Genomic DNA, 12,501 nt, shown 5'->3' with positions numbered 1-12,501 from the left:
TGTTCTGCGCATATTTGCTGTGCACAGAACATGTGCCATACATCTCAGATGAACCGCCATTGTGCAGTAAGAAAGCAAGAAATAACCCTCATGCAGAGGCAGAGCTTTTTACTCACTACTCTATTGTCCAACCAGGAAATCACTTTATCGGGGCTCTCCCTTTTATTTACAACCACAGTGATTTGGGAAAGGATGTAGAAGGAGCAACATTGTTGTTGGTTTCAATTGAGCATAAAACTAAAACAAAGGTTTAAACTGTTTTTCTTTTATCATAACTCCCTAGCCATGGCATCTATCCTTCTGGAATTGTACTGGGAACACCCTGATGATATATGCTATTTTCATACAAATTACCCCCAAAAAGCACAGGGTGGGAAGTGAATTACTCCCCCCACCCTCCAAACGTTAAATTTTCCCCTTTCACTCACCCCTCCCCCTGACCCAGCCTCTTGAAATTTTGCAGGTTGCTTTTTTAGGAGCACTTCTACAATGTATACCATTTTCATATTTTTCCCCAAAAAACCACAGGGGGGTGAGCAAATTCATTCCCCACAAACTTTAAAGACTTCCCATGCACAAAACTCCCCACATCAATCTGCCTGGAATTCACCAGGCTTCATCCTCTCAAATGGGGCAACTATGCTTGCAAATGTCATCCAATCCTGCCAAGAAATAAAAAAGCAACAGGCATCCCTTTTTTAAAAAAATGGAAACGGTAAAGGCATCTAGCACAGAAACCCCCAACACCTATTTATCTGAAATTTGGCAGGATTCATCCACTCAAAAAGGGCACCTAGGCCTGCAAAGTTAAATTCTGTCAAAGAGATAAGAGATAAAACTACTTATTCATGTAAGTCAATGGATAGACATATGAAGCCTCAGATTTTCCAAAGTAAGGCTCAGCTTTGGAACCAAATTTAAGTTTGTGGTGCCCAAAGCAGTTCTGGTCGAATTTGGGCACCTTCTGAACTACCACAGCAGGGCCTGAACTGAATTTTGTCTTCAGTGCAAATCCTTTAGTAGGAACCGAATAAACACTCTGAACATTTCTACCAGAGGATTTTATTGTGCACTTGCGATAGGTCACTCATTTTTTTTGTGGGCACTTTACACAATGTCATCAACCTCCAGGGCCCTTTCCATCCCTTCTGGTCATTATAGCAGCTTAATTCTCTATGGGGAAAATGCGATAAGAGACTGCGAAGCACAATAAGTTTCCGGTGAAATTCTGGAGTCGCGCTATATTGCAGCACCTTCTAGTGGCTGTATAATGAAACAGAACTTGCCCAGAAAGAAAGAAAAAATGGATGAAACCATGTGTAAAGGAGCCAATCTTAATCCCACAAGGAATCTGGAAACAGAAGCCCCAGTAAGGGTGTGGGATTTTAGCCTGGTGTAGAAATGCTCTTTATTAAGGACTTCAGCTTCAGAAACAGGACACATTCAAGGCATCCTAAATCTACCACACAATGAGGGAGAGGAGGGATGGGTGTGCTATCTCTGCCTTCCCTATCACTATCCCCATTGCCACGAGTTGGAGGGCAACTGCAGCAGGGAGTGTGTTTTAATTAATTAATTAATTGATTGATTGATCCAAACTACACATTACCATTAGTAGGTTGCATGCAGCTACATCTGTTCTCTTTCTTACTCAAAAGTAAGCACGAGAAATCCGATAGGGATCAGACCCCTAGTGCGGGGGGATGTGGTATTTAACTCTTTCCCCTCACAACCACTGGGGTCCTGATCCAGATCACTGGCCATGCCTGTAATGTGCATAGGAAAAAAGCTCCCACTGAAGCAAATGGGAGCTTTTTTCCTACGCAAATCGCAGGTGCAACCCCTCCCCCCCCCCCGGCAATCTAGATTAGGACTACAGCAGGGGGCAAAGAGTTAAACTCCACCAACCCCCAATGCTAGGACCCCAATCTGGATTGGGTCCCCAACTACAAACTATCACCCTCCAACCTGAGGGGAGGCACACGGCACGGGTGCTCATGGAGGAGTTGGAGCTGGTACACCCATTCCCACTCTCTCTCATGCCATTCCAACTGAGTGAACGAAATTAATGTCTGACTAGGGTTTCAGTGAATTAAGCATCTAGGAAACACAAACACTTTCTCTTACTGTATCTCATCATGCACACACAGGGTCTAGACAAAAAGAGTCAGATACAACTAAGACCTAGACCCATCCCAAATTTATTTTCACAGCTTTCCCCAAAGAATTCTGGGAATTGTAGTTTGGTGAGGGTGCTGCGAATTCACTCTTAGAGATCTCTCCCCCTCCCCTGACACAACTACAGATGCTAGGGTTCCCTTGGGAGACAATTATTGTTAAACCAGTTGTGCAGTATGATCCTATACATGGCTACTCAGAAGTAAGCCACCATTGAGTACAATGGCACTTACTCCCAGGTAAGTGAGGATTGTGGCCTAAACATCTAAGTCTGTGGTGCCAACATGCCCTTGGCAAATAGGACTAAAGATGTGAAATACTTTTTTTATACAGTTATAAATTTATTTATATAGTTCTCTGCATACAGTTATTTATTTATACAGTTCTCTGTATATTTCTGCCACTCTCTGATTTTTTTTAGTTTACTTTCATAGTTCTCACATGTTTGCTAGTTATATTCGCAATACATTTGTTTACTGTTAACACTGTCCTCCCTTCTCTTTCTCAATTTCTTCCCACTTCACAATGCAATGTTTATTGAATATCTATAGCGCTTGAACCCAATTGAACATATTTAACAAGGGCAAATGCTAATGGTCAGCTTGATGTGGTCTGTGATTGACTGATATGGATGTTAATGACAGTAAGGACATCAATGGGGGAAATACCATTATTGCTTTTTCAATGGATGCAAACCATTACGGCATATGAATTATGGAGGGGCGGGTAGAGGACCAGTTTAGATTGATGCTGTGGGACGAACTGGACTGAGGCTACAGCCATCCATATGGTGATCCTTACAGTCCACATATGGCCATCTTCATCCCTCAACCGTCTTCAATCCACAATACAGCTAGTGGATTGTGATTTGGTCATCTGTCCTCCACAGTTCGAGATGTGAAATAAACTTGAAAAAAAGAGATTTTCCTACGATGTCTAGATACCTGCTTTGTCCACTTCTCGAGCTTCTACACCTCAGTGCCTGATGGAGGCTGTGGGAAGCTGCCATCTGAACAAATCCTCAATGATACAGAAACATCTGGTGCCCTCCAAATACGTTGGCCTACCATTTCCATCATCCTAAGCCACAAAGGCCATCCTGGCTGAGGATGATGGGAGTTGTCATCCTGCACATCTGGAGGGTGCCGGGCTGGGGAATGCTGCTGTAGACGTTACTGGGATCTATATCTACCTGAGGCCTAAACCTGGATTTAAATAAGGATTTCATTTGCAGATGAATGAGCCTTGACAGCATGTTATTAAACATCAGCAATATTGTCAAGTGTTCATTCGGCCACATTTTTTTCAAGACATCACTTGCAAATAATGTACAACATTTTGACGTTATTAATTCAGACTCTAGATTAGTTCCGAATCTGGTCCCTGGACAGCCCATCTATCATTCATTCATACCCTCTTACTCACACGTGCGCGCGCGCGCATGCACACAAGCGTCCGCTGCACTCCCCATCAGGCCTCCAGCGCCTGTAATTTGCATTTTAAAAAAAATACTCCCATTGGAGAGAATGGGAGTTTTTTTCCCCAGTGCAAACTGCAAGTGCGGGGCTCCAATCCAGATAAAACCCTCTAGCCCCTACAGCATCCACACTGGGCCACTACAGCTGCAATCTGCTGCTTTTTTATGCTGGCTGTGGAAAAGATGCCCCTCCCCCTACAGCCAGCCCAGAAACCAATGAGGAATGGGCAGAGCTGAGTAAGGAGAGTCTAGGCCCAGGTGCAAGGCAGTGCCTGGAGAAGCTGAGAATCATGGGAGAAGATTGTGCCACACCAGCTAATTGTATTGGCACGGAGTTTTAATACCCTTAAAGGCAGTGAAGGCTGGTGGGCCCAATTTTGGTGGGGCTGTGCATCCATTCTGGGTTTCAGTCAGAACCAGCCAGAATGTTAAAGGAGCTATCCAAGGTACTGACCCTATTTTGAAGGACAGGGTTCAGCACCTTGGATAGCTCTTTTAACATTCTGGCCGGTTCTGACTGAAACCTGGTGTGGATTTACAGTCCCACCAAAATTGGAGCCGCCAGCCTCCATTGCGTAAAGGTATATAGACATATAAAGGTAAAAAGGTAAAGGTGTCCCCAACCAGTCGTGTCCGACTCTAGGGTGCAGTGCTCATCCCCGTTTCTAAGCCGAAGAGCCAGCGCTGTCTGAAGACGCTTCCGTGGTCATGTGGCCGGCATGACTGAACACCGAGGTGTATGGAACGCTGTTACCTTTCCCGCCAAGGCGGTGCCTATTTATCTACTTGCAATTTCTTGCTTTCAGACTGCTAGGTTGGCAGAAGCTGGGACTGAAGACGGGAGTTCATTCCGTCACGGAGCACTCGGGTCTCGAACTGCTGACCTGCCGACCTTCCAGTCTGCAGTTCAGCGTCTTAACCACTAAGCCACCGCGGTCCCCTATATAGACATATACCAAATGTTATATAAGATCCATGCCAACAACATTACATTAATGCTTCCAGAGCTGGAAACATCTACGGCCGGTGTTACATCTTTACTGCCTAATCCCACGAGAGACAATAATATACAGTCAAAGTGTCAGTATCAAAGAGGTGTGTGGCACCCTCACCATGCGATATCCAACGTTATGAGACTTCCTTTCCCTCAAAGAGACCTAATGCCTTGCAGATTAAGTGGGGAAGTGATTTGGGGCTTGTGATACCAACAGAAGTATGCCAAAATTATGGAATAATATACCCAAAGAACTGATTTCAATTAATTTAAAGCAAGATGTCATATCCATCAGGTAAAGCACATCAAACCCTCCCATCTCTCATGTATAGGTAGGAGCAAACAAACTAAGCAGGTAATTGCTTCTTAAGATTGATTGGGTCTCTGGCTGCTTCGCTCGAGTCCTCTTTAGGCACATAATCTCTTTGGACCCCTTGAATGTTTGGGAGAGGCAACTAAATGCAGTGCTGTGTCCCAGCGACCCAGTTTGCATGACATGCCGGGCACATCAGGGGTTGTTTAAGTCATGATGAGTTACTTGCAGTGCATGCTGGGGGACATTTTGAATATGCAACTCCAAGTGGGGGTTGCCATGTCATGTGAACCCAGCCACCGAGAGTTATTCGAGGGTTGTTTAACCCTCAAATAACCCTTAGTGGCCAGATTCACAGAACATGGCAACCCCTGCCTGGCATGCAACACAGCTCACTGGGGGGTAAATAACCCACAGTGAGCCAGCCATGTCATGTGAACCGGCTTAGTGTGTTGTTTTTGGCATGTTCTTCCTGATGCTTTGCTAGGTGTGGCAGCAGAGTCCAGTTGGGGTCTTGAGCTCGGCAGATTACTGCCAGCTCAGCCTCCCAGACTGGCATCCACGGACCACCACATACCAGGTCTGGCAAGCACGGTGGGCCCCACTGCTCTGCTGAGCCGTCTTTCTGCACAAAATGGTGGCTCGGCCATTTCCATAAAGGCCAATTTTACATAAATGGTGGCTGTAAAGAGGCCCATTTAGGCAACAATACAGGCTTCACAGGGGGCTCTTGGACAGGTCCAGAGGCTTGGCACCTTCCTCCTCCTGCAGTCCAACACAGCTGGGGGGGGGCTCCCTGGGAAGCTCTTGAGTGTAAGCAAGATGGTTGTGGTGGCTGAACATAAATGTAGGGGTATACGAAGTACTTACCCTGTTCCAGTCCGGGGCATCCGCAGGCGGGGGGAGGTGATCCAGTCCTCCCCCCAGAATCCTCCCCAGCCAGCTTCGATCCGTGGGGAGTCTGCAGAGCTGCCAGCTGGCTCTGGCCACGGCTGGACTTCCAGCCGCGGCCGGTCTGCGGATGCAAATGGTGTCCGCTACGCCATTTGCGTCCCTGCTCTTTGCCGTGATAGGCTACGTAAATATTTACGTAGCCAATCACAGCCAATGGCAGGGATGCAAATGGCATCCCCTATTCTGGACGCCATTTTGTTTTGCAGCCCAGCAGTGGAACGAAGACAGCGACCTGGACCAGCCGCCGTCAGGTAGATTTCGGGGGGTGGCGGGGGGGTAGTCTGTTTCGGTAGTCCGAAAGAATCCAGCCTCATTGGAGTCCATGGCGGATTTCTCCGCCACCCCTACATAAATGTTTGCATATTATCGGTTCTATATTATGTTTAATCATGTTGTACTTTAGGGTTTTAATTTTTGTGTACTGCCCAGAGAGCTTTGGCTATTGGGCGATATAGAAATGTAATAAATAAATAAATATTTCCTACAGCTACCTTATATGTGTTGTAAAAACTAATTACATTAGCTTGTTGACAGTAACAATTTAGAACTGGTTATTAAGGGCGCAATCCTATGGGGATAGGCGGCCATCGAGGCAACCGCCTATCCGATGCAGGGCGGGAGAAGCATGGAGGGGATTGTTCCCTCCACGCTTCTCCTGCCTGCATTTGCGTCTAGACAGCCTATTTTGGCTATCTAGCCACGGGAAGGCAAAGCGGGGGAGGAGGCTGCCAGATGACACATAGGATGTGTTGTACCAGCATTTCTGCCTTCCCTGTCTCGGAATGCCCTGTTTTGGCCACTTTGCACTCCTCTTCTGAGTGTGGAGCACAGGGCCATTCCATGCTGCCTGCAAGGCAGCACAGAAGGGGGGGAAGGTTGATTCTCTGGGAACCGACCTCGGAGTGTGGGCTCCGAGGTCGGTTCCTGGAAAACCACATATCCTATGGCCATCTAGCCGCTGATTAGCATCTATAGGATTGCTCCCTAACTTTTTTTTAATTTCAAAAAGGTTGCCATATATGATTATTGGACAAAATATATTCTCCGCCTTCATCTGTGTGGCTTTATGCGATTTGGGATGTTGCCCTCATATCTAAAACAAACAAGCTTGGGAGGGATGTTTTAAAAAGAATCCTTCTATACAGAGGTGGCCCACATTCATGATGGTTTGGTGCAATATTTTCCACAGTGAGGTTAGGCCCTGTGCTTTTCTTACAATAATGCAATAGTAATTTTGAATGTTTTAAAATTTTGTAATGTGTTATATCTATCTTGTTGTGAATTTACTATAGTTACCCAATCTATTGGAAAATTGGAAGTGTTTCATGATTGTATTTTGGTAATATTTCTAGTGGTAAGTAAATGTATAAAATAAAAATTTTTAAAGACATGAGTGATTCATCCTACAGTCTCCTTTCCATTGGTTTGGAGCCCTTTATATACTAGGGATGCATGAGAAATTCCTTTCAGTTGCTTTTTGATCAGGATTTATCCAGTTCACAGCTTCTGAACTGAACATGGACTTGGATGCAATCTACAGTGGAAGTCTGTACATCTCTGAGCTTGCAATGTCATTCTCAGACCAAAAAGAAGATGCATTTGACAGCATGCGTACATTTGAAAAATGCACATGAAAAAAATGAGTACTTTTGAAAAATGCACACAAATATGCTTTAATCAATGTGAGAAGAATGTGTACATTTTAAAGATGTGCACAATTGATGTGTACATTTGGAAAACTATGCACAAAAATACGCATAGATTTTTGTGCGAAAAGAAAAACAAAGCTTGCAATCTGATATGGACTTCAGTAGGAAGGAGCTTCAAGATGGAATTTGGAGAACTTTGGCGACCTCGAGTTTTGCTGAATTGCACGTCCGTACTACGCCTCTACCGTGAAACATCATTGAACTTGGATTCTTAGCCTTTCTCAAGCATTACTTCCAGGCAAAAAGTGATGGGCCCTAAGTACTGTCTTGAAAGTATATGGTTGCTGTGTGTGGTGCTGGCATGACTGCAAACTGCTTCCAGAATCAGGAGACAGCCATGTGGCTCTGAGTACCACAACGTGGTTTGAGTAACTCTGATGGCTTCCATCTTTGGAGTGCTCTGAAAAAGCCTGGCAACACAATCCTCTAGTTCTTCTTTACCTCCCTCCTCCCTCCTTCTTTTCCTTATTCCTTCTAGCTACTTGGAAGGATCCCTTTGCCGAAGTCTAGCTTTTGAAAATTATTCAATGCCTGCTAGAGCCTCGTGGACACACAGAATGCACACTTTTCAGCCAGCCCACTGGATGTCACTGTGAGGCTCGACAGAAATACTGCTATAGTAAGACACAACAAGAAAGCAAAATCAAGCACCTTTGGAATTGCCCATTTCAGGAGGCAAGCTGAAATCTTCCAGCATTTTCATACCTGGTTTAAATTGCCTTTCAAAGACCCTACCTCAAAATGCTGAGGGGCCTATGAAACATTCCATATTTGTCCTACAGACCAGTCAGGCTTTGGTATAGTCTGCCTTTCCTCCATTATACTTGGGCACAAACTGGTATTTTTTATATGGAGTATATCTATTTCTTAGAGTTCTGGACAGTGCTCAGTGTTGGGAATCTTGCCTCGGTTCAGCAAGCTGGAGTTATCAATCATCCTCATTCCTTCTAATACAGAACTTGGGTGGTTGAGTGCCTATCAGTTTGGAAATGAAACGCGCAACCCAAAAATAAAGCAGTATAGTTTCTACACACTCTTGGGACTCCCCAGATATGCAGAACAATATATGTTAAGATTGGGGTGGGAGGATTGTATGTTATGAAGTAAAAAAAAAAAAAACCCTCCTCCCTGCACTATACAGGGAGGTTTCAAGAAGAAGACAAAGCAAAAGAGCCCCTTTTCCCTTTCCCGCTCTCCATAGCCGCCGCCACCACCACCACCACCAGCAAATACAGCAAATCAATTATCTGGTTCAGGGTCAGCAGCCAGCCCCAAACCTGAGCCCTCTTCCTCTATCTAGCACTTCTGGAGTGTGAGGAGCCATGGGGGGGGGGGTGCTGTACAATCCCACAGGTTTCCTAGGAAGCCCAGCAAAAGTGGCCAATTGCAGGTAGGACTAGGTAAACAGAAGGAAAGGGAATCTGGACAAGGGCTCTTTAAACGGCTCAAAGATTCTGAGAGAGAAGGAGGAAGCATAGGGGAGGAACAGGGATGTATGAAACTCTTACCTGGCTCTGCGCCAGGCAATCCGCAATGAGGGGGAGGTGCTCTATCCCTCCCCCGGAATCCTCCCTGGCCGGCTCCACTCCGCGGTGACTCCACAGGGCTGCCAGCCGGGGCCGCCCGCAGCCCAACATCCAGCCACTGGGCTGCACAGGGACGCAAATGGTGGCCATGGCAGAAAGCAAAGAGGATCTAAAGAGCCTCTTGTTGAGGGTGAAAGTGGAGAGTGCAAAAGCTGGTTTGAAACTCAACATTAAAAAAATGGAGATCATGGCATCTGGCCCCATCACTTCCTGGCATATAGAAGGGGAAGAAATGGAAGCAGGGACAGATTTTATTTTCTTGGGCTCCAAGATCACCGCAGACAGTGACTGCAACCATGAAATTAAAAGACGCTTGCTCCTTGGGGGAAAGCTATGGCAAACCTAGACAGCATAGTAAGAAGCAGAGACATCACATTGCCGAAAAAGATTTGTATAATCAAAGCTATGGTTTTCCCAGTAGCAACGTGTGGCTGTGAGAGCTGGACTATAAGGAAGGCTGAGCGCCGAAGAATTGGTGCTTTCAAACTGTGGTGCTGGAGAAGACTCTTACGAGTCCCCTGGACTGCAAGGAGGTCAAATCAGTCCATCCTAAAGGAAATCAACCCTGAGTGCTCATTGGAAGGACAGATACTGAAGCTGAAGCTCAAATATTTTGGCCACCGAATGTGAAAACTCCCTGGAAAAGACCCTGATGCTGGGAAAGATTGAAGGCAAAAGGAGAAGGGGACGGCAGAGGATGAGATGGCTAGATAGCATCACTGATGCAATGAATATGAACTTGAGCACACTCTGGGAGGGAGCGGAGGACAGGAAGGCCTGGCGTGCTATGGTCCATGGGGTCACGAAGAGTCGGACACGACTTAGCGACTGAACAACAACTTTAGCCGTGATAGGCTATGTAAATATATACATAGCCTATCACGGCTAAAGACATGGACGCAAATGGCGGCAGCTCCAGCGGCCGCCATTTGCGTTCCTTCCTATCGCCGTGATAGGCTATGTATATATTTACATAGCCTATCACGGCAAAAGACAGGGGTGCAAATGGCGGCTGCTACACCATTTGCGCCCCTGTCTTTTGCTGTGATGGGCTACGTAAATATATACGTAGCCTATCACGGCTAAAGACAGACGCAAATGGTGGCGGCTACACCATTTGCATCCCTGCCCTGAGCCATGATAGGCTACGTAGATACTTACGTAACCTATCACGGCTTGCCAGGGATGCAAATGGTGGCTGGCGTAGCGGCCGCCATTTGTGGCCGCAGCCCGGCAGCGGCTGGAGCCACCAGACCTGCCGCCACCGCCGGAGCCACTGCCACTGGAACTGCCACTGCCAGAGCCACCGCCAGGTAGGCTCCATTTCGCAGGGCTTTTGCAGGGTGGTGGGGTGGGTTGCTCCATTCCGCCACAGATTCCGGGGGGCCAAATTCACCGGAATTCAGCCTCCCTGGGATCTGTGGCAGAATTCTCTAACATCCCTAGGGAGGAAGAAAGACAGACAAAGCAAGAGCAAAGAGATGTGGATGGAAAGAGCACTGGGCAAGGAACAAAGACCAGAAGATACAAAATGTGTTACCAGGAAGGGAAAGGGACCAGTGAGTTTATTAGAAGGGTCAAGGAGCTGAGTCAGAGGACTGAGTGCTAGAATGGTAAAAGAGACCTTCCAGTACAGACAGCAGTTGACAGGAAAGTACAAGACCAAGAGGACAAGAAAAGACTTTTCTACCTCCACAGCAAACGTAGTACCAGATCATCCTGACCCTACAACTACTTAAGTAGAGGTTGCACTGCTATGTATGCATCCATTCTGATCCTGTGGCTACTTACCTGTGTTGCAATGTTGGCATCCACCCTGGTCCTGTAGCTACTTCCCTCACTCCGTGGCCCTTCATCTTGGTTCTGCACTTATTTACTAGTACTGCTCTGGGGACATTCCACCTTATCCTGCAGCTACTTACCTCAGACCCTAAGACAGGATTCTCCTCCTGCAGCTACTTACTTGAATGGTCCTGTGCTGTAACAAGGATCAATAAGGTCTGGAGTTGCTGTATTTATGTTGTCATGTTGTTCCTTCTGGTGGAAAACAGAGGAACTCAAATGTCCCCCCTGATGGAAGGGGCACCCCTTGTGACATGAGGTGAGGTAGGAAAAAAAGGTCATCTTTTCCCCTTCACTCCTCCCAGTGGAGGCTGGTGGCTCTGATGTCAGTGGGGTAGTGAATCCACTCTGGGTTTCAGTCAGAACCAATCCACACTCTAAAGGAGGTATCCAACCTTGGATAGCTCCTTTAGAGTTCTGAGTGGTTCTGACTGAAACTCGGAGCAGATTCACCACCCCACTGACATCAGAGCCTCCACTAACTCCTCCTGAAACTGCTTCTCTCCTGAGAGGCATAAACAGCACTACAAGGCTTCTGTTCCAAGCTGGCTGGAGGAGAGCCCTGGACAGGAGAACTCCTCTTAGGGGTGGGGATACACCACAATATTTTGTTAGAGGCCCCACTTCTGCCAAGTCATGACAAACTCTTCTGAAGCAGGAAAAGCCTTCAAACAATCACAAAGAAGTCCTGCTCATCTGTTTTTCAGCTGTCTTCCCTTGCCTTTTCTAGGGGACGCCTATATTTGAAGGTTGATTCTATCAGTGTCCATTTCACCATGGCGGCACCTAGGAGAGTAATGATCACATGTCTGCCTGCTACATGTGTTTCCATTTGCAACTAATCATCTCATCAAGCCCTGTATGAACCCCAGCTATTGCTGATATGAAACGTGACTCTTTGTAGTCCTCCTGATTAAGCCCTAATGATACACATAATAATTCACAACTGAATAACAATCCTTCCATCAGAACAGGTTATCCTCTGAGCTGGTGCAATGAACGGAATAGTCAGACAAGGCTGCCATTAGGGAAGGGCAATTCTGTCAAGCCTGTTTCCAGCCAGGGTGTTGGATTTCCACACGTACATTTATTCCATCCCATTTCTGTATTGATGAGCGAATTACTCAAAAAGAAATCCCCAAAAACATTAATGCAAGTTTTGGTGTGCTTTTTCCCACTGGGCACATTTTCAAGTGTACACATTTCTTTCCCGTAGGATAAAGTGATGTGTGCAAGTGCCCCGATATGTGCATTTTTATGCACGTCTTTAAAATGTGCACAGTTTTGGTGCACATTTTCACAGTTGTCGGAATTTGAGCACAATGTTGTGGAAAGTGTGGTCTTCAGGTCATGACTGCCTACCAGTTCACTATTAGATTCAGGAGTGCAAATGGGGTAAGTTTGCAGCAAAATGCGAACCCAGCAAAATTCTCATCCATCCCTAGTTG

The sequence above is a fragment of the Heloderma suspectum genome, chromosome 1, assembly GCF_057233095.1.
Source record: "Heloderma suspectum isolate Gila_16-S chromosome 1, 16-S_ref, whole genome shotgun sequence".
In the NCBI taxonomy this organism is placed as follows: domain Eukaryota; kingdom Metazoa; phylum Chordata; class Lepidosauria; order Squamata; family Helodermatidae; genus Heloderma; species Heloderma suspectum.
Note: the sequence above shows the minus strand (reverse complement) of the source record.